Source organism: Dermacentor andersoni, chromosome 4 (genome assembly GCF_023375885.2).
Source record: "Dermacentor andersoni chromosome 4, qqDerAnde1_hic_scaffold, whole genome shotgun sequence".
Taxonomy (NCBI): domain Eukaryota; kingdom Metazoa; phylum Arthropoda; class Arachnida; order Ixodida; family Ixodidae; genus Dermacentor; species Dermacentor andersoni.
This window is the reverse complement of record NC_092817.1, coordinates 67,141,814-67,167,962: the sequence shown is the minus strand read 5'-3', so window position 1 is coordinate 67,167,962 and position 26,149 is coordinate 67,141,814.

The following is a 26,149-nucleotide window of genomic DNA, read 5'->3' as shown; positions in this document are numbered from 1 at the left end:
GTAAGGAAATAGTTGTAGGCGATGTTTGCTAGTCTTCGTCCTTTTGCATTTGTCCTTGTAATTCCACATGCTGGATGGTGTGCATTGAAATCTCCTATGATGACCCATGGGGCGGGACTAACACTCAGGATATCCGCTAATCTTTTAGTATCAAAATTGCTTGCAGGCGATATATACATGGGGGGTATATATCCACACGGATATATAAAGAACAAACAAGAGTTTGTTCTTTTTAACTGTGATGCAAATATATTGATTGTCGTCATGGGACGCAATTGGTTGCAAAACATAGTTAAGTTCACGATGAAGAAGAACGATGATATTGCTGCACGCACAATTTGTTGAAGACTTGATATCTTCGTACCCTGACAGTCTGATTGGTTTCGACAAGTTGGGCTCACAAATCACGATGAGTGGAAACACATTGTTGTAAACAAACTGACCAAAATCTGAAAGACGTGATTTTGGCCCTCTGATATTCCATTGGATGATGGACGCTGCCTTGACTTCTTTTCGGAAAGATGGGGTATAGGTAGCCATCTTTCTAGTTGAGGGATGCAAGCACTGGGCTTAAGGCGCCCAGAACATTAAGTGCGCTTCGAGCAGACGGTGTCCCCATGTCCACTAAAATCGCTCGGGTGGCCTCCATGAGGAAACGTAGCACCGAGATGACGATCTGTTTTAGGTGAATCCTCCATGGCCGGAGAAAGCTCCGGTGAGGCCGTGACCTTCTGAGGTTCCTTAGCAAGGGAGTGGCTCGGTAGCATAGGTCATTCCTCTAAAGAAAGAGTTATCTGCTTCCTTCGTGGAAGTGGTGGACCCTTTCGCTGCGCGACTAAGTGGTACCGCAGTGGAGTGGGTACTATCACTTCGCGCATGCGCCTTCTTTGAAGACGCACGATGGTGCCGCCGTCGACGCCGACGCCTGACTACTTCGGCTGCCTCCCTGTGGGCCGAATAGTCTCTGGCCATTTGCTTGAGAGCCGCGCGCTCCTTCTTGATGCGGGGACAGTCTTTCGACGAGGCCGCGTGAGGGCCGCTACAGTTGGCGCACTTCAGAACCGTGGCACCGCACGTCTCTTCTGCATGAGGTTCAGCGCAACAGGGACACAGTAGCGAGTTGGTACACACGCCCTTGACGTGTCCTAGCCTGAAATACTGGTGGCACTGAAGCGGCTTCTAGATGAATAATCGAACCGGATGTCGGAAATGTCCGACTATAACGCGGGATGGTATACAATCCCCCTTGAAAATTACTTTTACGCAGCGCGTATTCCCAAGGCGGTGCACTTGCGTAATGATCGTGCCCTCGTTTGCCGGCTTGATGAGGCCAGGTAGGTCATCATTGGAAATTGCAATGTCAATGTCGTAAATCACACCGGCTATGGATGTATCGTCGATTGGGATAAAGTGGCTCATTTTGGTTCCGCCTAGCTCCGCGATTTCTTGAAGTTTTCCAAGCGCACTCGCGTTGTACACGTCTATGGCGAGTATATTCTTGCGTGGATTTATTCTGATGTCTTTAATTTGATCCAGCACTGCGCATACCAGAAAAATGGATAAGGCTTGCGTGTTCAGCAATCGTAGGTTGCTTGAGGGTTCTTCCGGCATAAAGATGATGACGTGTGGCCAGCGCGCAGGCCTTCACTTCATAGTCCTTGTACTCGCAGGAGTTGACGGCGCTGTGTTGACGATCTTTCTCTTCGCCCTCCTACTCCGGACGTGTATGAAGCTGTCGTGGGATTAGTCGCCTTCCGACATAGAGTACAGCTCGGTGTCTTCGGTGTCACTGGGGGAGCCAACTCGCTTCCTTGCGGTTGACGGCCCTGATGACTTCTGGCCAGGTGGGCCTATGGCATGCTCCACGTCCATGGCCGCAAAAAGGGGAGGCGAGGCACCTCGAAAGGCAAAGATTTCACCAAAAATTCACACAGCACAGAAACAAGTGTTCTGCCAAGAAGACACTTCGTCATCTTCTCCATCCTTCGAAATGTTACCTAAAAAGGGTATGGGCTAGAATGGAAACTGATGATCCCGAATTGTATTGGAAAATAATAAAGGTCCTGCAGGACGCATGTCAGCGCGCAGTGGGCGTCTCCCACGCAGGGATCGACAGGGAGTACCTGGCGGCCGTTGCGCGTGCCTGCTTGACGGACCATTGCTGGTCTTGTAGGAGCGGGTTTCGTAGGGTATTCTCCCACTTGTCGGAGGTAGAGTCGGGCGGCGCGTTTCTGCACTCCCAGAGCACGTGTGCGAGTGTCGCCGTGACCCCGCACGAGGGGCACGCATCGTCGGGGTAGATGTCCGTGTGGATGATGTGTAAGGTGGCGGTGTTGGGATAAGTAGGTGTTTGTAACAAGCGTATATAGCGTTAGCACCTGCGGTCTGATTAGTTTGGGGTGCGCGGGTGGAAAGAGACGTCGTCCCAAGCAAAAACGTTTGGTGATTTCATTGTGCGTTACTGGGGCGTCCCTGTTCGTCTCCAACTCATCGAGCCGCGGTTGCCTGGGGATTCTGAATCTACAAGGAAAGTTATATCCGCACCACCAATTAACACGGTTACGTGAATTGCAGGGTAAGCGGACGCCGTCACAGCCTAAATACTAAACATTTTCTCGTTGGATTAATTTTCGCTTTCTTCCTAGCGAACCGGTGCGACGTCTCCTTTGTGGCAAACATAGCGGAAGTGACCCATGATACTGCAGCGATGACAACGCTGGTTTTGGCGGAACAGCGAAATCAGGCAGCATCGTGATGGGATGAACCGCACCGGTAACAACTTGACTGGTCGCTGCGTGAACGCTTTGAGCTGCCGTCTGAATATGGCGTCGTCGTTTCACAAGTATTTATGCGCTGAAGACCTGCATAGGCAAATTATTTTTCTTTTCCTTTCTTCCTTTCTTTCTTTTTTTCTTTCTCTCTTTCTTTTCTTGATACTGCCAGCCCTATGGGGCCATTACAGGAGTGGAAATGAATAAAATAAAACAAGCAACACCAAGACATCTGATTTAGGCAGAGTGCGCAATACATATGACATTCTTGGAGATTGTTGGTTGCCCGCTCAACGTGCTTTGCCATGAGTACAGCTCTAGCAAACGAGAGAGAGGACCCTTCCATAAGAAACCGCTCACACAAGCTCCGAGACGATAGGCCCGCGACGATACGCCCGCGACGAAACATCCGCGATGAACTGGTCACGCAGCGAATCTTCCTGGGAATGAAAAGAGCACGTAGCAGAAAGCTCCCGCAATGGTGTAACGTACTCATTAATTGCTTCACCAGCTTTCTGAACGCGCCTACCGAAACGGTGCCGTTCGGCCATAACATTGCTTGCTGTCGTTAAATGAGCATACATAGCTGTGACTGCGATGTCGCACGAGGATGCTTCAGGCCGTGTGTCGGCATCGGCCTTGCTATCTCGTGACAGCTTATGACTAGCAGTTGGCTCACCGGACTTACCGTTGTCTGAAGATGAAAGAAGCAGGGTGTAAAATATGCGCTGGCCTTCTACACCAAGGCTGTGGAGTAGCAGGGCCTTGCGACGATCCTGCGGGCAGTTCGAGGCACTCGAAGCGAGCCGGGAGTTCTCGAAGATGCGGAGACACTGCGGCCATGCAACAGCAGGACGGTCAGGCGCAGGCAGTAATAGGGGCGGTGGGGCGAGTCCCGAAACGCACCCCGAAACCGACTAACCATCGCCGCCAATATAGTGGCGACGTGAGTCGCCAACGAAGGAAGAGTGGGCGAGCAACACCAGTGGTACTGATCACCAAACGCAAACCAAAACCGTATATACAACATTTAATTTTTTATATAAACACCAGATGACTGACGGAGGCCATAAAATGTCTATAAGTATTCACTGGCGCAAGTGACCCTGTGGTCACTGCTGCCAAGTGCATACGATAAAACAAATAACTAGACAAGGTGGGGCACTTGATCGGCCTTTGCGGTAATAGCTCTTACTTCATCCTGCGTTGTGATAGTGATTATCGGCTTATCGTCCTTCTTGCAAGAGTTGCAAGCGCCAGCGTGGGCGTGTCGAATGAATCGGCGCAGCGGCATCAAGTGGCCGCCTCTCAGCCACACCGAGCACCACGCGCTGTCCTTGCTCCTGCTGCTCCACCACAGGGTCAGTTCAGCGGCCGCCGGAAGGACGACACGAGGTGCGGCAACAAAACACACGATTCGGTGTGCCTACGCTCGCGCGGTTCGCATTCGACCGCCGGAGGGGCGAAAGAACCGGCCGCAACGGGAGTACTGGGTGGCGGCAGTGGCAGTGATGAAAGGGTTATAGCAGTTATAGCTTCTCGTAGGGGGCTGTGCGGGTGCATGAACCTACCGAGAATGCTTCAGAATACGTGGAAGTGCCAAAGGCGTCCTATAATTGAGCGTGTTCTCGATGGAAACGAAGATAAGGCGAATGGATCTAGACGCACTGCCTAAGGCGACATTTAGTGCTTGGCATTACATGGCATGCACTATCGTGAGCAATATGAGCGGGAACACGCGAACGCGTGGTAAATAGCCTCAAAACCTAGTTAGAGCGATACGCGGATGGCACTGTCGAAAACTTAGGGGAAAGGGGGACGCTATTGCGCTAACTTTCGGCAATCCCACCGCGCCTGCGTTTGTAGAAAACGGCAGCATACGGCATTTCTCTGGCCACCGATAGCCGATAATTACGGTTACGTGTACAGTAACTTGCAGCGAGTCATTTTTTTTTCGTCATGCTTTCTTTATTTTATTACTATTATTATTTTCTTTTTGAACGAGTGCAGCTCTTAGGCGCGCCTTCCTGCGTTTAGGGTAAGGTATTTTCAAGTACCCCTTAGGACCTGGTGTATATCTTTCTTTATTTATTTATTTGTTTCCATTGTTAAATACAATGACGGGGGCTAAGAAGCGCATCGGAGCGCATCCTGTCACGCATGGCATCGTGTCAGAAAGACAGACAGATTTCCCAGGGAAGTAGCTCTCGAATGTTTACGCTTCAAAACAGTGCTGCTATTGGCCACGCTTCGGTGCACAACGTTATCAGTAACCGTAATGTGAAACAGTTTTATTAATGTGCGATGACGATGCGAAGTTCCGCACTTCGTATGAGGAGACGCATAGTGGGAGTGTAAGTAGTTATTAAAACAGCGTCCTCCTTTCACATTATTTGCGACGGCGGCCGCCGCGTATCACCCATTGCAGGGTTCGAGACTATGTGACACACACTCCTGTGTTCCCCCTCATATTGCTCGCGATAGTACACACCAGGCGAACTTTATTACATATAGTTGTTTCATACCAGCATAGTAGAACTTATATAAACAGAACAGAAATATGTTTCAGATTTTTTGCACTGTTAAGCCCTCAATACTTATAAGTATTGCAAAGCATGGTGTTGCCTCTTCGGGGACAATTTGGGAAGTGTTATAACCGTCACGCATTATCTCACTTTTGAGAAGGTATGCAACGCATGACAAAAAGGCATCATATGGAACGACTAGTAACGTGGCTTTTAAACATCCAAGTTTAATTATTCATTCGTGTGCTGGCACAGCCAGGTGAGCTTGGCGATGAGTTACTCTCGTGAAGGCACTGTCGCCGTGGTGAACGGATGTGAAATGCCCTTATCCAGAGCCACGCGAAATGTCATTGAGCCTAAAAATTCATTTTCGACAAATAGCGCACTGAATTTAACGTTTACACGACATCCAGTGCGTTAGCAGTTACAAACATTTGCCCGTTTAGTTTTCGATGAGGCCCAGGCCTATAAGCTTCGTTGCACTCCAACAACGATATGGCAATTCAGGATTCTCAGCCACTGTCGTTCGCAATGTCTGCTAGCTTTTTCAGCTGACACTGTTGCGAGTCTTTCTACAGTAAAACGGCTCCCTGGAAAACGGATGCGCATTGCTTTGATGGCGTTGTCTCTGTCGTACGACGGTGCAGAAAATTATGTTAAGAGAGAAAGAGAAAGAGAGAAGGAAGGAAGGAAAAAGTGGAGAAGGAAAGGTAGGGAGGTTAACCAGCTTAGCTTAACCGGTTTGCTACCCTACACATGGGAGAGGGATGGGGGAGATAGAGATGGGGAAGGGGGAGAGGGAGAGAGAGCACATAGCACAGCACACACACATCGTCCGTTGGAGTCCATCAATCTGGCATGGTACGTGACATCACTCTCACAGCCGCTTGTCCAATCCAGTCTCTTTCAAAAACCGAAGTAGTCCCTTTGTCGCCTTCACCTGCGATGTCTTCAGTCGGCGGCATGTGAAAATCGTGTCGAGGGACAATGGTCTACTGTCAAGGTGCGCTAGAACAGATGCCAGGGACTGTCGCTGAACATTATATTCAGGACAGTCGCACAGAATATGTTCCAGCGTCTCCTCGCAAAGACAGGCATTACAGAGAGCGTTGTCGGCCATTCCAATGCGGAAGGAGTAAGATTTCGTGAAAGCCACCCCTAGCCATAAGCGATAAAGCAGAGTCGCCTCTCTTCGGCGGAGTCCAGTTGGCATATAGAGATGCATCAACGAGGGCAGATGGTATTGACGGTTGCTCTGGTTGGTCTGGCTGTTTGGTGCGCACCATAGAGATAGCGTGATCTCCTGTGCAAGCACTCGAAGTCTGCTAGCTGCGTCGGATCGTGAAAGCGGTATGGCCTCTTCTTGTGCGTCTTCAAGAGCTGCCCGAGCGGCATTATCGGCATCTTCGTTTCCAGTGACGCCGCAGTGACTTGGCAGCCACTGAAACGTCACGTGGTGTCCTTTCTCCTGTGATGTATGGAGTAGGCATCTAATATCGAATACGGGCTGTTCGAATGACCCGCGACGCAGAGCTGATAGTACAGATTGTAGGGCTGCCCTTGAGTCGCTGAAGATTGACCATTGTCGAGGTGGCTCCCGATTGACGAAACGAAGTGCAGCTCGAAGAGCAGCTAGTTCAGCAGATGTCGATGATGTTGGGTGGTCAGTCCTAAAGCTGATGGTAATAGCTTTTGCTGGGACAACCACAGCACCGGACGAACACTGCATGTTTGTGGAACCATCAGTATAAATGTGTTCACGGTCCGCGTACCTCTCGTGCAGAAGAAGCAGAGACAGTTGTTTCAGCACAGGCGACGACAGTTCAGACTTTTTCCCGATTCCTGGTACACTGAGATGGACTGTGGGGAGAAAGAGAGAAGGAATGCAAAGAAAGGCAGGGAGGTCAACCAGAGGAAGTTCCAGTTGGCTACCCTACACGGGGGTACGGAGTACGGGGATAAGAATAGAGAGAGAGCGGAAAGAGATGAGGAGACGAGCACAAATAAACAGTTTACACTATAGAGCGGTACGGGGCGGTGTCCTTAAATTCTATCGTGAAGCCCCGTAGACCGCAGGAGTCTTAGTAGCGCAAATAAGTCCTTCTGCGCGAATGTTGTTTGGGAGCAGTGGCCTAGAGCTTTCATTTCTTATAGTGGACACTTGTCCAATTGGTCCGTGCCTCTGCACATCACTTGCATCTCGGCGCTATATTGCGGAAAGAGATAACGCGTGCGAGCGTCTCATCACAGCTACATGTGTCGCACGTGGGGCTATTGGCCATTAGAATAAGGAAGGCAAAAGAGTTGGCATAAGAGTTGGAAGGCATAAGAGTCAGGCATAAATTCCATGCCTAGTCATAGACGGTATACGCCTCGTGCACCGCCTATAGAGGCGCCACTGAAAGCCACCTAGCGGACGCTTCCAACAGTACACGCGGGAGCAGTAGCAGGATGCAGCAAGGATGGCTGAAGTTCGCGGCTGCGATTTCTCATTTGTTCGGGTGCGAGGCTGCTTCTTCTGCGGTGACAGCTGTAGGAAAGATGCTAAACTCTGTGCGAGCGGTGATGAACACGATGTTACCGGTGTTCGGGACAACATGGTCCACATACGTGCAAGGTGTGTCCCGCAGACAAACGCCATGAGCCCCATTTACGTGACATGGAGCTCATGTTGACTAGCCGATAAATTTTGTTGAGTGATGCGATCTTTCGATGGTTTTTTTTTTATTCTACCCTTGCCGCAAAGCTGCTTCTGTACCTGAATAATAAGCACCCGTCGTTAGTGCAGACTTATATCAAACAAATCCGCACGGTACAATCTCTACATATGCCATTGTGATTTTTCTGCCAATGAATACATGTGACATCGCCGAATAACTGCAGTCGAAGTCGCTTCAAGAAGAGTGATTGCCAATTTATTGATGGAAACGCGTTCACTAGCCAACGAAGTCACCAAATACACGGGTTAATAAAAGCGCGTGTTAGTGCTGTACCTCCGATGCAATTGTGCTGCATACGCCGATGAACTACCGTTCCCGCTGCAGTTTGTGCAATTTTAAATTCCCCAAGGGAGCTGCTTGTAAACATGCAAAGCTAAAGACTAACCTTTCAGTACTTTGTTATATTACTAGAGAGAGGTGCCACATGAAATATTTAAAGGCAGAGCAGCGCCAGTCAAAGTAGATGAGCGCTGAAGGCAAGGCCCGGTTTAGTCGTCTGCAGCGTAAGTATAAGAAAGAATTCAGTTGAGTACAAAACTCACATGCAAGAAGGGACTACGTTGTGAAACAAACAAACCACTCGGCGTGTTAAGTTTCCTCAGGCAGCATCGAGGTGTGATGACTTCCCAAACGGGACGCAAACTTTTCAGCGAGAAATGGAACAAAAATACCATATGCAGCAGCTATTAGCAATTGTCGCCCTGAACTACCCATTTTCTAAGCACATTTCCAAAAACGCAAACAATATCTAAGATGCCCTCAGGCGAAAAGAATAAAGCTCTTAAAGAAGCACTTCCTTGGTATCATTCCGATAAGACACAGCGTGATTTATACCCTTTACAAACAAGGCAGGGTGAAAACTTCGCAGCTCAAAAGAATCGACAAGAGTTACGCATGGAGCAACTAGCAACAGTTAAACATGTGCGAAGCCACGCATGAAATAGATGTAAAAACATGAAGTGCGCGACCGCTGGTGCGAAGATTTACCCCGCCACATGAAACCAACAATTTCAGTTCTTGCAAACTTCAGTAGCTTTAACATACAACGCAATGCGCTCGTGCAGTCGTGCTGCCTAGCTAGCGCAACGCGGTAAAGAAGCGGAAAACAATATAAGCGGCAAACAGCATTCCGAACTTTAGCGAAATGCCTTTAAACCTCATGCTGCACTGCAGACGAACTTCATTGCTCACGCATCTACGATCGAGTGGAAAAAAACACCGACGAGACAAAGGAAAGGATGAGAACAAGAAATTTCCCTTCGAAGCGACGATCCATTTTGGCTACCGTTGCTCCCGCTGATGAGGCTTTGCCGGGAATAATTAGAACCGTATCGCCGGCACATTTTCACCGGTATTTGAGCCCCCCACCCTGCAACAATTCTTCTTCGACATGCCTGGAAGCTTTGGCCACCCCACACGTGCGAATGGTGTTGCCTATCTTGCTCTGAAAACGTGAATAAGACAGAGAAGCAGGATCAACGACACAACAAACTACGGCACGCGCCAGGCTCCTCTCACGCGTGTTCTGCGCAAGGCCGCCACCAATGGCGCGTCCGTCGGCGTGCACGGCGCCTATAACATGTTCTGTTCACGTCGTGGTAACCCAGGTGGCAGATGCATCTGTATATCCCGAGACAACGAACGCAAACGAGACGTGGTGAAAAGGTTCGAGTCCCACAGGGGCGACGTACATTCACGGAACGTCAATCGCAGCCCAGCCACAGCGTCTGTTCGCGAAACGGGAATCACGAAACGTTGACCACTTTCACAAATAGGGCGGCTTCACAAGTCTAGACAGATGGTTCGGTAGAACTCAACAGCTCTGCTGCTCCGGTCATAATCCTGGCAAAACTTGAAGAAATCACGTTAAAAACTTCATGTGTGGCCACATCGACGGGTGCAGACCTTGCGACACTCTGTGCTACACTTGATTTCATCAATCAGGAACCACCGCAACAATGAACAGAAGTATGTTGACGTTTCCTAATCAGTCAGAGTCAATTCAAGATATAACTGCCACCGTTACCTAATCGCCGTGATACTATAGCCCTTAACCGATAACAGTAACAGTGGTGATTGTGACGTCTTTCGACGTTGCGTTCAACTGGAATGTGCCTGTCACTTCAATTTCCACGATGATTGTCAACGATAAAAGAAAAAGAAAAAGGCAAAACGTTATCTTCGTAAGCCTTAGCTCCAGAACCTACCGCCGTGGTTGCTCAGTGGCTATGGTGTTGCGCTACTGAGCACGAGGTCGCGAGATCTAATCCAGGTCACGGCGGCCGCATTTCGATGGCGGCGAACTGCGAAAACACCCGCGTACTTAGATTTAGATGCCCGTTAAAGAACTCCAGGTCCTCCACTACGGCGTTCCTCATAATCAGAAAGGCGTTTTGGCACGTAAAGCCCCATAATTAAATTTTTTTTTTATGTTCCAGAGCCTCATTGCTTTGTGCGCTTCTCGAGGCATGTGATGTTTAAAGGGAAGCAGAGGGCTCAAAGGAGGAGAGAGTATACCCATATGAAGGTAATTTCATTGATTAACACGTTTACATCCCTGGGAGAAATTCAACGAAGCTTTATTAATTTGAAGAAAAATGCGGCGGACATTTGTTGAATACAATGTCACAAGATGCCGCTGCCAATGCTGTTCCCATCAACGTCACCTGTATCACGGCAACAGCCGGACATATAGTCCAGTTAAGCTCTCTAGTACTGAAGAAAAGAAAAAGAAAGCAGCTCTCTTAAGTGCAGCCTAGCCTGAGAAAATCCTCGACTGTACAAGTTCGCCGTACGACAAGGTATGTACGTTCTCATGTGCTTGCTTGAAATAATCAGGGCACGTCTGTCCTTAACATGTCACGTACTCTCATAGCCTGGTTAAGTATGGTCTCCCCACTTTTCATCGTTTCTGCGTGGGAACGGTGCGCGAAAAACAATGAACCTCTTATCGGAACTTGTTAAAGTATAGTCAGCTTCGCACTCATTGCACAACTAAAGTAACGTGTTAACGCTTTTGTTCTACTTCGTACCATCAATATGGGCTCTTAACGTGAACGAATGTGGCAGTCATACCGACAACGCTTCATCGTTCTAAATAAAAGAGAAAGGCGAGGCTCCTAGACAATGAAACGTACTGAGCAATAAAAACCAGTACAGACAAGTAGAATCATTCTCATTAATTATACAGGACAACTATACTTTCTTTTTTCTGTATATGTAATAGACTTATATGCATTTTATGCATGTACTACGTGACGGAAAAGCGCGAATACTCAAAAAGGAGTGCAGCAGGGCCTTCCTCCGATTTAAAAATTAAGAGTTTGTTTGCCTGTATCCATGTGCACATTATAGACAATTGTCATATACAAACTACAAACTATTCAGCTTATGAGATTTTTGCTTGCATAGAAGGCACCCAAGGAACGAATCACGCACCGAGCAGCGTGCTGACAGATCTAGAAAACACGCAGATCCAAGTGTGCGTGTGCGTATGTGCTTGTTGCTTGTTTGCATGTGCGTGTGCGAGCGTGTGCGTGCATGTGTGAGCGTGTGCATGCGTGCGTGCATGTGTGTGCCTGTGTGTGTGCATGTGTGCGCTTGCAATGTGCTTGTGCGTGTGTGCGTGTGTGAGCGTGTGCATACATACGGGCATGTGTGTGTGAGAGCGTGGGCATGCATGCGTGAATATGTGTGCTTGTGTGTGTGTAAGTGAGCTTGTGCGTGTGTGCTTGTGTGTGTGCGTGTCAGTGCGTGTGTGCGTGGGTGTATCCGTGTGCGCGTGTGGGCTTGCGTGTGCGTGTGTGCGTTTGTGTGTGAGCGCGTGCGTCTGTGTGAGCGTGTGAGTGTGTTCATATATGTGTGCATGCGTGCATGTGTGTACATGTGTGCGTGCGAGCGCGTGCGTGCGTGCATGTGTATGCGCCTGTGCTTGCGTGCATGTCTGTGTCCAAGTGTGCTTGTGTGCGCGTGCATGTGTGTGCGTGTGAGCGTGTGTGTGCGTGGGTGTGCGTGGGTGCGTGCATGTGTGTGCATGTGTGCGTCTTTGTTTGTGTGCTGGTATGCGTGTGCATGCGTGCCTCTGTGTGTGTCCGTGTGCGCTTGCATGCGTGTGTGAGCGTCTGAGTGTATGCGTGTATGTGTGTGCGTGTGTGTGTGTGTGTGTGAGCGTATGCGTGCACACTTATATTTGTGCATGCGTGTGAGCGTGGGCGTCTGCACCATCTACATCTTTATAAAAAAACTTGAAGTTCTTGGTTTTGAAAACAGACTTGACTTTGCCAATGGGTTTTCACGATATGTGAAGAAGTACCTGACTTTCTCAGTCGTGTGCTTTGGAAGGATAAGGCTAATTTCTCCAGAAACGCACGAGTTAATCTTCTCAACGCGCACTACTGGATGGACTGATAGGAATACCCACTGGCTGGCACAAACACTACACCAATACCAGTGGTCGTTTAATGTGTGGTGCGGTATTTTCGATGGAAACATTATCGGACCCATCTTTTTGACAACACACTAACGACGTAACCCTGTGTCAACGCTGCGTCAACGCCACCCTCGAGGGCCCCGTGAACTACGTCTGTTGTAACGTTCCACGTGCCCACCTTCAAAACATCTGGTGTTAACGCGATGGTGCTCCTGCGCATAGTAGTAATCAGTCTCAAGCGTGGCTCGACAAGCTTTTTCCTGGAGAGTGGATTGGCCGGCACGGACCTGTACCCTGACCTGCACGGTCACCAGACATGACACTGCTGTATTTCTAGATCGCGTGTATAGCAGTGAAACTACCACACAGGACGCCCTAAAGGCAAGAATAAGCTGAGTCTGTCGCATGATTCCAACGTCGTACAGCATTCGTAAATGCCACTTCCAGTCATAAGCAATATGGTAATGTTGCTTCGCAGAGGGAGAGGCTAGCCGGCACTTGTAGCCGTCCAGGCTACGTAACCTAGACGCTTATTTAAGAAATTAAATCTGCCTACGGGTATAGACTGCATCCTACGCGCATCATGCAGAGACGCGATCTTACGGTTGTCTTAACTGTTGCCAATTCCTTCTTATGCAACTGAGCGATCCCTTCTTACGCAAGGGGCAGTGACAGCACTAACGCAGAAGAGGCAGCCACCAGCGTAGGTGTGGCCCGAAACAGCTCGCTGGTGTTCGGATCCGGGACGTATCCTCACAGCTTGCACTTGTCTTTCTTGTTGGCTAAATTTTTCGGGCTTTGTCAGGGGACAGGGCCTCTGAAAACAGCGAAAGGGTCTGTACTCCGTTCTAATTTTCCTCCTGCACGCTGTTAGAATTACTTCTTTTTATAGCCTGTAGCGCTGCTGCATGTTGCCGTTTACGAGCTCAATCTTCCCATTTGAATGCGGTGCCGAGCCCTCGGAAAAGCCAGCACCAGTATAATAACCTTTAGGCGATATTCATTGTATGAAACTTGTCAACCAAAAGCATACAATGCAAGGAAGCGTCACGTAGTAGTCGCCATCTAGAACTGCTGATCAACGTGGCAATATTGCAAGACTATTCTTCTATTAGAAATGCACCGCAGTTGTAACGGATGGTAATCGTGGTGAAGTCGTGTGGTTGGACATGGCATCATTGTTTTTGCGACGCTTCAGAATTTTTTTCTTTAGCTTTCCGTATAAAAAAATTTCGCTTCTGTTACCCCCGCCGCTACGTCAGGGGGAAAGAGCTGAATTTTTTTTACCAGAGCAACGCAATAACATGACACTACTTTTGACACGATCATCTTGTATAATTGTGCAGAGATCGGAGCTCAGCGCGTACATTGCTCTTTTTACGGTTGCTTTATAATGAGGCGTGCTTGTTCCGTTCACTCCCCTCTTTCTTCAACATGCCTAAAAAAAAAAAAAAAAAAAGAACTGCCCGCCTTTCAAACTCCCCCTTCTTTCTTTCATACTTGATCTCCTCCATGTCAATCAATCAATCAATCAATCAATCAATCAATCAATCAATCAATCAATCAATCAACCAATCAGTCAATTAATTTGTTATTTATAACTACCACATACTCTATTATTGGTTAATTTGTTAATGTATTGATTAACCAGCCACTTAATCAGTCAATCAATCAATCTACGCGCGTCGTTCCCTCGCCCTGATTTCCTTGATAACGCTGGTGCCCCAAGGCGGCAGACTTGAGTTCGCGGCTGTAATAGACAAGCTCATCGTCTATAGCCACGTCATCAGCCGGAACTCTTTCCCCTGTTCCCTCTTTCTTTTAATCCTTTATCCTCAGGACAGCCAACAACGCAGAGTCTGTCGTTAGTTCCTTCCTTCTCTCCGTCTAGGAACAGAATAGGCGTGATTACTGCCTTATGATGGTCATCGATGAGAAGTAATGCACTACGTACTATCGCTGTAAAATACAACTCTAACAGAAGTAGTCGAATCAGGACGATTAATATAGGAAGATATTCCTCGGTTACAGTCCCCTCTCCTTGCACCACAATATATAGTGTACTTAACTATCACTCGCGAACCCGCGCACGCGCCCCCCTCCCCCCCCCCCCCCCCACACACACACACACCGGTCTCTGCTTTTTTTTTTTTTTTGCACTTTGTTCTTAAACAATTAGCCACTACCCTACGCAAGATAAAGCCATCTACAAGATTCTTGCTTTTATTGTCTTCGTATTCACAATGTAATGTTCACTTTTAATTCAGTTGCCAGTACAAGCAAGGAAAGCGAACGCGTTAAATTGAGATAAAGCAGCGCTTTGCATGGCGGTCAGACAGACAGGATCTCCAAGGGGATGCCGCTGGAATGGGTCTTGATTCCTGCCCCCCATGATGCACGCCTATGCTAAAACACGTATATATTCGTGGGTTAGTCACTCCTAACATTCTCCCTGGTTTCTCCAAATTTAAATTCTGTGAGCGATTCATTTCCCGAAGGACAACGCGAAAACACGAGTAATAAATAAAAATTATATTCTGGGGCTTTACGTGCTAAAATAACGATCTTATTATGAGGTGCACCGTAGTACAAAAACACCGGAACAATCTTGGCCACCCAGGGTTCTTTAACGTGCCCTCAATGCGCGGTATACACGGGTATTGTTGCATTACGCGACCGGGATCGAACCCGCAGCCTCGAACTGAGCCGCACTTATAATCGCACTTTCGCTGTAAAACGCAATGTAAACAAGAATATAAGTCCACATGGCGCTCCGTCGCGAGGCGTCAGTGCGTATTGTTCATCCACCGGTGTGCTACACGGTTGACGCAGTGCTCGCGACGAGCGACCGCTTTGTTTCTCGCGCGCAGGCTGAAACGCGTCGAAGACAACTCCTTCCGCACGCGCGCACATCCTTCCTGCCGGGAAGAAACGTCGATCGCAGCTGCCGGACGGTTTCGAAAGTGGCACCGTCGCGAGACACGCCGTCGGTGCCGTCGCCGCGAGAGGATATCCCGTGCAACAGCAATGCGGAAAGCAAGGTCAAGCCGTCGCGCTGCCGCCAACCTTGGCGAATCAGTGTCGCTGGCCTCCCCACGACGCTGCCGCTGCCCTCAACGGCGTTGTCTTCTTTTTTTTTTTTTTCATTTCCTCTCGCGCGCGCACTTTCACCTGCCCTACGTAATATAGACCCGTTTCTTGGCCTCCTGTGGCTGCGCACGATTACTTCCGACTTCGACGCCCTGGCCCCCGACGATGCACGTTTACGCTCGCGATAGCCGCGCTCCTTCGGGGTCGCCGAGCAACCGAATGTTCCTCCGTCTGGCTCCTTGCACCTGCTCCTGCTTGCCGGCGCGTGCACGCGTCATGCACTTTGCTCAAGTCGAGGGCTTGCGCCTGTAACGTCGGCCCGAGAAGCGCATCCACTGGCTGGTACACGCACTGTGATGAAGAAAGGAAACGCCTAAGTGCACGGGGAAGACAAAGAGGTGTGGAAGGAACACGTGCGCGACAGAGACAGTGTGTATTCCTCTTCCAGCGAAGCGAGAGAGGGTAGAGGCTTCAGGTATTTTTTTCGTTACTCGGCGCTGATCACTTGCACGTGGCGAAGAGGCGAGTAGCTTGGACGTCTCGCGAACATGAATGGAGGGGAGTAAGTGGCTTTCCCAACTGCTTGCTTTGCTTTCGCTGTGCCAGCCTCCTCCTGGAGCCCAAGTATATTGCTGTAGACGCAATGTTTTCTGCGTGTGCTGCCGTGCTGGAGACCGAGTGGTAAAAAGTCCTCGCGTTTCTAAATTATAGAAATGCTATCCATCGGATACCAAGCGCTCACTGAAATCATCTGCGAAGCTTAAGGAGAATATTTTCTACGTAAGTACAGTGCGGAGCGTATGCTTCGCAGAATACGAAAATAAAGTAATAGAAAAACATACAGCTAAATATTAGCGAAATGCCAGCTTTCTGTTTCTATGGTTCTTGATCGCGTCTTCTTTTCCATACACGGCTTCACCTCGTAGGCAGTAGCAAAACAGATTTGCTAATGCAGGAAAAGCTTCCAGCCGGCGTATACTACCTTTCTGAAGTCGCCACAGTTAAAGCCAAAAGGAAAAAAAAGAAAAGGAAAGCCAGGAGAAGAACGGCACTACCGCTACATGCATGTCCTGGGAAATACTTTTGCTACCACGCTCATCGCTTAAGCGGAGCACTCATGCGCCATAATCTAGACATTCGAGTGCGTATATGCCAGCAAACACGTCATTCCTACTCTACCCATCCCTTAAGTTGCATGACAGGTGACGCATGGAGGCACAGTGCGAAATACACATTTAGCACTTCCATGCGGTAAGTGGTAAATGCCTGTATAGTCATATCCTAAGAAGCCAACAAACATTGGCACCAAGGACAACATAGGGGAAATTACTTGTGCTTAGTAAAATGAAATAAAGAAACGGTAAATAATAGAAATGAAAGTTGATGAAAAAACAACTTGCCGCAAGTGGGGAACTATCCCACAACCTTCGCATTAAGCGTGCGATGCTCTATCAATTGAGCTACAGCTACGCCGCTCCCCCATCCACTTACTTGGGTATTTATGTTTCCTAGTAGAACCCTGGGAGTGTTAGCCAGCGCCACCACTCACAACCCTTGGCGTTCCAGTTAATTTATTAACAAAACGTGGTTTCATGCACTGAAGCACACAACCGGAACGTCGACTCATTTATCCACAAAGTTCGGGAATTTATATCTCGAAACTGCTGTCGTCCTGAGAATTCATTCCAAATGGATCCGCCTTGCGAAGTCCACTGCTAGAATTTGTAAATTGCAATATGCGTCGTAAGATAATTAACTAAACAGTTAATTCGTGAATTCTTGTTAATTAGTCAATTTTGCATTTCAATTTCTTTTGCAGGTTGTGTCCGCTGCTTCGAGTAGACCGACTCATCAACTAGAATTGAACTATCTGCCACAGGCAACCTTTAAAAAATTTGGAACGTGTTTGCTGAAACACCGTGTGTGTATATAACATTAAACAATGTGATTTTGTTGAACAGTGAAGATATGCAAATGTATTCAAATACAACGCGCACGTTGAAATATATATATGTGAAATGGTTAATAAAATGCTATATAGCTGAATGGGATGCGTACCGTTGTCTTTATTCTCGTCCTAGGCGGCACGTGAGCTCTTGCGATGTGTGTGTTCATGCGCTGCGCAGGTCACAACGTTAATGTCATGCAATGTTTACGCACTGCACCATTCACAGGCTCTGCCGAAATGTAAACGGCAGTTCATGCGAACGCACGCTGCGAGACGTCAACGCAGTGACGTCACGACGACGAAGGCTATTTTCGATGCTTGCCGAGGGAAGAATGGTGAGAAGAGGCGCACGCCAGACGACTCGAAAGACAGTGGTACATAATGTTTACTACGCTTCGCCCGTTTCTTTCCTGCGTCTGCGCCCTATAATGGCAAATGGCGAGCGCGCAATCGCTTTTGCGCAACCGTACTACGCGACGGGACGCACGAGTCCGTCATGTTAAAGAACAACTTGGCATTTGCGCGAGAGAAGTGGAGTTTAAACAGCAGAACTGAAAACATGGGACAAAGGGCGGGCAAACGAGGACGTCGCTGCGACGTCCATCCACCATCACAGACATCGTCCTTTTAGAGTGAAGATTTCTCGTCTAAATTTCTAGTGTACACCACTGGTCATGGTTGCTGCTTTGTGCGTAAAAAAAAAAGAAATACGCACATGTCTAAATCTACTTGAAGCGAAACTTTCGTCAATGTACGTTCAACATCAGCGCCCCGCGTCTTGCTGCGTAGCGATGCATATATATAGCATAGCAAAACGGGGAGACGCATTGAAACCCGGCCCACTTTGCTATATGTTACAGTTACCAGGGTCGGCCCACTTTGCTACTGCACTTTACCTTGCACTATTGTACTATTTCACTTTGCTAGTCGAGGAACCATCGGAGTCGAGCACACGCTAAAACCATGGGAAGGCAAAGAAAACTTAATGAAGGAATTATGCTCTTGAGGGCGTATGTTTTCTGCTGTGAGGATTCTTGTTTCAGTGCATAATTCCGTGGAGACCACATCCGGCCATCGGCACTTATAGATGTAGGGGTAGTACAGACATGGCTACATAAAACGGTTCGTTAGTGTTGGTCAGTGCGGCTGCTGTTCGGAGCGACAGCAGCCGTAGCACCCAGCAGCAGCAGCAGCCACGGTCATGCAAAGTCCGGGAATGTTGGCCTCGAAAGCTTTGCTTTTAAGGGATTGCGTGTCCCATAGTGGGGATGGAGCATCAAGCCTCAAGCACAACAGCTCAATACCCTAAAAATGAGGGTATCACAATCCCCTCTCTCTCTCTCTCCCTTTCATTCTTTCTTTCTTTTTGAAAACAATCCGTTTCTTGGCTAGTTGCAGCCACTATTACGTATCGGGTATGTCTCTTTCTAAGCCTCTCTTTCTATATTCTTTCGTGGGCCGATCCCGAAGATACTGCAGTCTAAAACGTAATTAAACTGATAATGATTTAAAAGAATAAAAATGAATTTTCGAGTCTTACGTACCAAAGCCGCGATCTCATTATGAGGCATGCCACAGTGGGGGAACTATACGGGTTATTTTTTATCACCTGAAGATCATTGACGTGCTCCCATGCGGGCAACGGATGCGTTTTGAAAATGTATTCTTTTTAACGATAGTCCCGCACAGCACCCTCTTTCCTCAGTCGCGTTTGGTTAATCGAAAAAGATGAGTTAGTAAAAGTGTGTCTTTTCTTAGAATAAAGTTAACCTGCCATCAATTGCCAGCCTCAGTGACTCTAGGTGTCGTCGGGTATATTGCCATAGGTGTATCTCGTATATTAAGATACACGATACTTCGTTAGATGTATGAAAATTACAGATACGAATAAATTTCTTGCCGAATATGTCATGATACAGATACTGCAGCTATGTTGTAAAATAGCGTGGTTGGCAGTGGGGAGGCAAAAGTCTTATACCTGCTTCCTTACATGCTGTTTGCTCGAATCCGCGCACTTTGTTTAGGTGTCCTTATTTGAGCACTTCTTCATTTCAGCACTTTTGGACTAGCATTGGTTTTCCTTGAGTACATTACCACTTACGTTAAAGTACCTCCATTGTTCTGGTTTGTTATCACCGGCTTTAAGAAGTGATGCTTGCTACCGCAATATCGAGTACGCTTGTGCAGGTGTTTTCTAAGCTAACTAGCTTCTGAATCGTCTTAGCGAGATACCTTCAACAAGCCAACTACAGCAAGATAATCGGGCTTTACAGCTTCTGGCCAGAAATACGCGATGGTCTTTCTAGCAATTGGCGAGGATGGCAACATGTCAGTGATGTCTGTCAAACAAGCACTCCACTTAAATGGCCGAAACTCGTGGGAAGCCATGCTGGAGAAGTTGTATCTTGATGGTGTTCCCATTTCCACAATCGTTAATGGACGCATCAATCGAATCCGCGGAGCATGCTTACAGAGTGAAGGCCGCGCAGCAACTGCGCGTAAGCACATAACGTCACTTTTCACACATCAGCGTCACAGAATAACCTCGAAGCAGACGGTTATTTCGAGGCACTTAACTATCCATTGTGAACGGTGTTAAAGAACAAGCATCGAGTACCACTGTTAGCTAAAATCCTGCTTCCCTTCGCCGGGCTTAGTTGAAAGTTTGGAAGGATCTCGACGACGACTCCCTGCGTGCGTCATTGATGCTTCTTTTTTCGAGCCAACTCAAACCACGTAGTCGAAAAAAAAATGACTTGATGGCATTTGTATTGTATGTTGCATTGTTATTTTCATTGCATTAATATGTAGTTGCTGTTATAATCGATTATGTAGAAAATTCTACAACTGAATGAAATAGGCGAATCATGGCATGATCGCCTGTAAACATGTAGTACGTAACAGTATAGTGAAAATCCATTTGCTATATTACAAAACACGTTTACGATATGTTGATTGCGGTCCTTGTTTTGGCCCCCTTACGATAATGTCAAATTGCGCGATGTATACTTCTAAATAAAGAAATATTCATCTTTGTTATCGGCGTACTCGTTGTTTTCATGAGTATGCGAGAACTTTTATTAATGTGCCCGCTCTTTAGGGCAGCTCACCTCCAGCTTCAATATGAAGGTGAAATACTGCAGTATAATGGGAGTTTTCCTTCGTTTTTGTTTCTTCAGCTGCCGCGATTTTTGAACGTGAAAGCAATATAAATCCCGGTGACTCTTTGTGCCCTTTCATGTGTGCAGATCGGCAGCCTATATGTAGATAAGCAGTGTCTTGAGCAGTTTTGTACGTAATTAGAGAAGTTACGTTAGTTAGCTTTTTAAACATTGACCTTACGTGGCCAAAGCAAGTGAACAGTCTGAAGCCAATCTTCGACACAATTTAGCTCAGCGAAAACATCTTCAATAAACAAGCTTCCGTGAGAGCTATGCGAAGAACTACTTCACAATGGAATGCTTTCTAGAGGCAACGCGGACCCGGAAAAAGGGCGCCTATGACGTCAATGTCACCACCCGCTGCCTTCCATCATGCAGTCCTTGCCCCCAATGGCATGACCCCTCGGGTTGGTGCTTTGAGGCCATCCGGCTTTCACTTTTTTCATTCACTTTTTTATCGGTAGTAAGCAGGGAAGCGATTCTGTAGCGATGGCACTCTGTGACACTTTTATCATCCAACGTTCACGGTAGGCTGTGCGCTTTGATAACGTGGGCGGAGTGTCGCTGTGACCACTGAAGAAGGGCGCAAAGAGCGAAAAAGAACAGCATCGAAAAAATTATCGCTAGGAAATTGTGTCGCCCAGTGTCTAGTATAAAAGCCAGTATAGGCAGCGACCACTTTTTGCAGCGCTGCAGGAGGTATGCACAACGGAATCATGGTGCATATTTAGCGCGCGACCGGCAACAAGACATCGCCCTGCCGCCGAAGGAAAGTAGAACGCGTAGGTGATCCACAAGGCACCTCCTCAAGGGGCCATCTTCACGAAATCTAGGACGGCGATATTCGCGTCATGGGTGCTTTTCATTCTTATCTACTCCAGTCTGGACGCTATAATGGTAACAGTAACGTAAGCCTGATTTATATTGCTGGAATTTTAAAACTTGGTGCAGCTAAAGAAAAGACACCCGGAATATTTACTCCGTACAGCACTTACTCTTAACGTTATTTGAAAACGTATTGCCTTGGTAACACTTCCAGAGTATTTTACTTTCGTCATGTGGTTGTAGGAAGAAATTTATGGTGCGCTGCAATGGATGACGTCAGCACAAAAATGCAGAGATCTCGCTCATTTTGTTCGTACGATCCTTTTGTTAAATAAATAAGGCGGCATCTAGATTTCAGAATTTACGTAGGTTAGCGTAAAAGTGCACTCTCTAGGACCCCTTGAGGTAATTTCTGCGCGTACTGTACGGCAAAAAGCAAGATGGCTTAAATGTCAGCCAGCAATTGCAGAAGCTTTAGCGAACATTCTGAGAGAAAAATGGCCGAATTTAAAACGATACTCAGCGATTAGACAGACAGCTTTAAGCATACGCGTCTGCATCGCTTTGACCGCAGGCCTCCATCTGGACTATCCAAAATCTCTACCACAGTACTTTGCTGACTGTGGCATTGCGTAGCTTCTGAAAAATTCATTGCTTGCGGCATCGGAATGCTCGGCAGTGCTTTTCGAGACAAGTGCGGTTCCGAGGAAACCTGTTCTGTGCCGTTGTTCTTACTACAGTACTCATAGGCGTTCATGGGTGACCGCATTGACCCATCCCGATGGCTGGCAGCTCTCAGAGCAGACAAACCTGGAGTGCCAGCCTATGCAGCCATCACACCAGAAGTCAGTCAAGGGGAAATCCAAGTTTCTACGTTTAAGTGACCTATTAGAGACACGTCGATACTCTCGCGTTCTCCGAATCCCCCTCTTTTTTTTCTTCTTTTTATGAGCCGCTAGCTTTCTTTTTCTGCTATTATTTCCATCTTTATTTTTCTCCTTGCCAACTACCGCAAGTGCTTAGGTTAGCAAACGAGAAGCTTACCTTGAGGTCAACTTTCGTGCCTTTTTGTTCTAAGCTGAGGTGACCGAAAAGTTCGTGGGAGCTGCCATCTATGGCCTAGCAATGTTATCATTACATCCATAGATAACGACCACAAAAATGTCCATAGTGTAACTTGAATTGTGAGCGATCCTGTTGCGACGTGGTAAAGCACACAAAATTTTATATACGCGTCACTCAATCCTGCTTCCACCTATGGTCTCTCCTTTGAAGTTCGTAGTGACGCAAGTGTTTCGTGCTGCGTTGCTTTTGAAAGAGTTTGTACGTTCAACTTATCAAATAGAGATACAGATCTATTAAAGACATTGCCATTCTTGGGCCGCTCTGTCCCCTGTCTAGTTCCGCTTGATAGGTATCGTCCATATAAAAGGTACGACGTTTATCGTAGATGCCATCAGAATGTGCGCAGGACCTGGGGTTACCGTATAAAGAAAAGAAGAAATAACCCTGATAACTTCCCCTTGAAAGCAGTGTCTTTCCTGCAAGCCTGATATCACACCAAACTCAACGTCATTTCTTCCTTGTTAACCGTTTCACGTGCTCTAAGTATGGGCTTCGACTTATAGTAAGAAAGCAATAACTGCGAAGGAACCATGATCTAATCAGATGTCGTTGGCTTTCACGCCATGTGCCCTAGAGCACCAATCAGCACCGATAATCTTTGCCCTGCCTACGCCGTTTCCTTTTCACTCCGTGAGTAATGCTTGGAGGAATTGTTGACTGCGTCGCACGGGTCGACACATTTATTTTACGCCGCCGTCTAAATATGGGTCGTTTTTCTTCCTTCAGATTTGTTCAGACCCCAGAACTGACGGTAGCACGTTGACGGCTGTTGGCCGATGCTGAGCGGAGTGAACACACTTCGTCGTCACGACGAAAAGACCTGACTCGGTATTGTCAGAAACACATTTTTGGACTTTATTTTCCTTCATCTTCACCTCATGTTTCGAGCTGAGGTATCGCGAAACAAAAATACTATTCATGAGCAGCAAGGATCCTGCAACCGAAGAGCTTCATATAAGAAACAGAGCTTAACCTCTTTAATCCCACGGTACCCGATTTTGTACATTACTGTCAATTCTTTTTCGAAGTTAACTGTGAAGCCACTACATGAAATATTTCTCCAGGATAAAAAATTCAATGTATGTGGAACTGTGGATTTGGTTAAGGTACATTATTGCCACCAGCTTTCTTCTTTAGATTTGACACTAATTCGATCTAGACCCCTGCATCGGGAAAAATGAGAGAACCAACCATGAAAAGTGTTTCGCATAGATAATGCCTAAAATGTGGCGGCCATGACATGGTTCCAGCTCCGCAATCATTTCCGGCACCTGCTACCAGCAAAAGCACAACCTTTTAAATGCATTTCTGTAACTCATAGTCAATCGAAAATGGAGCGTGGATTCGTCACGGCAAATTGACATGAAAGTCCGACATGTGGATTCACGCCTGAAACGGTATATTGCTCTTCCAGCTCTGTGTACGGGTCCATAAAAGCGGTTTCTACTTTCTTCGCCTACATGGAGGTGGTGCCTTCAACATCTAACCGGGGCATATAAAAAAAATGACATCAAGAATGTTTTCACGCTCGTAAGCCAAAGAAATAAGAGCCGACTTGAAAAGTAATTACGCTCATGGGCTGTCTTCCGGTCTGGGCAGCTTGAAGAGTGAAGGCCCACTTCACAAGTCATCGCTGCTTGCATCGGTAGCCCGAAATTCTGCAATATATTTCTCTTATCCTTTCTTTCTTCCCAAACATTTTAAAGCCGTGTTCGTAGATTTGATTTTGTGATTTACGCAAATACTCAGGATGATACTAAGGAACATTAAGTAGCGTTCAACAATACTTGACGAGAAGCTCCTCCATTGTAATAGGAAGATCCATGCGGCAATCACGGGATCTGGACGTGTCGCTTGGTCCCATCTGTAGGGTAGCAAACCGGTTAAGCTAAACTGGTTAACCTCCCTGCCTTCCTTCCTTGATGAGAAGAGGGTCGCGGTACTTTTGCCATATTGCCATTCTCTTCTGTCGCAAAAAAGGGAAAAGAAAGAAATTAAAGAAAGATGTGTAAGGTGTCGTGTCGTCTCTCAACGGTGATCACCGATGTTTGCTTGCAGCTCTGCGTGGAGATCCACTTTCCTTTAGCCGCATGACAGTTAAGGTCCTCATTTGTTTCTCGGCTGCAGGCTCCATTCATTTGTGCTGCTTAGCTTCTCCGTCAATATTTGCGCTCAATCATTTTCATTAGGAACCGCTATCAGCGCAATTCCATGAAAGAAAATTAGAAAGATTAACAACTCACCGTGCAATACACGATTTTGAGACCTGCGGTGTTGGGTCATCAGAGGCACGACGACCGAATGCAGTAGGCCTTAAAACAATATCTTTCACCGTGTTCTTTAAATCTCTTTTCTTTTTCATTCGAACACCTCGGTTAACGTTAGCTGGGACACCCTGTGTATACGTTTTCCGTTCAATGCCATTGCGATTCAGAGACACCGAGAAAACCGTAACCGGATGATCGATTCAGCGCAGGCAGTGTAATACCAACACGCTTTCTGTAGCGCTGTACAGGGCCCTTCGCTAGAGAAGTTAGCCGGGCAGTAAGGCCCGCCTCGTGGAAGAAAAAAAATACGGGCAGGAGCTAGCGTAAAAGGGGAAAGGGAACTAGACGGCAGCTTGCGTAAACACTTCCTCACCTTGAACCAAGGTCCGACAGCGTTCTGCCAACGCGCGCAATTCCGGAAATGGCGATTCAAGATGCAACACGCTTCAGAAACGAGGCGATAAGTTGCCGCGGATACTACGTTACGCATCAGATACGGCGTGCAGGCGATGCAACGCGTGCGTGAAGCAGGAACACAACGCGCGCACGCCTTGCCTCTTCTGGAGAGTAGGCACTTCCTCGCCGACAGTTGCAGAAGCGCTCGTGATCGTGTACGAGAAACCCCCTTTCGATCGCGACAGATACTTGTACGAAAAAGAAACACCGGGAAGGAAGTGCTTTAACCGGCATGCCAGTGCAACACCCTGAGGGTCCCTTTCGTTTTCGTGGCCGCCGTTTCTGAGATGCGATCTCGCCGTCGGAAGACTTACGCCCGTTACCTTGCAGGCGTGTTTCAAAGCTAAGTTCTGTTTTGGTGATTTCAGTGTGTTCTTATGGCGTCATTCCTTAGCGAGAAAGTGGTCTGATGCCACTGTGTATGTGCAGGCAATCACTTGCACGCACTAAACTGTCAGTGCAATGATCAATTGATTAAAAGAGTCCTGTAAATATCAAACCAGAATTTTTGACTACGACATAGACCGTGTGGAGGGCTCTGGGTTCATTCTGACAAAATCGTGTTTCTTTTACCGTATAACAAAATCTAAGGACATGGATTCGATTACTTTTATCAAAAACGAATATGTACATTCTCTCATGACTCCCTCTTTTATATTTCTTATAAACTAATTTTACTATTCACTTGAGGGTACATGTTGAAATTGCGGAATTGAAGCCGATCAGTGGAGAAGTGATCCAACGACATGATTACTTCTTGGTCTCAATTTCTGAATTAATACATATGCTTGAAATAGAATACTTATGAAGTTACGCAGTAAGTGGTTTTAAC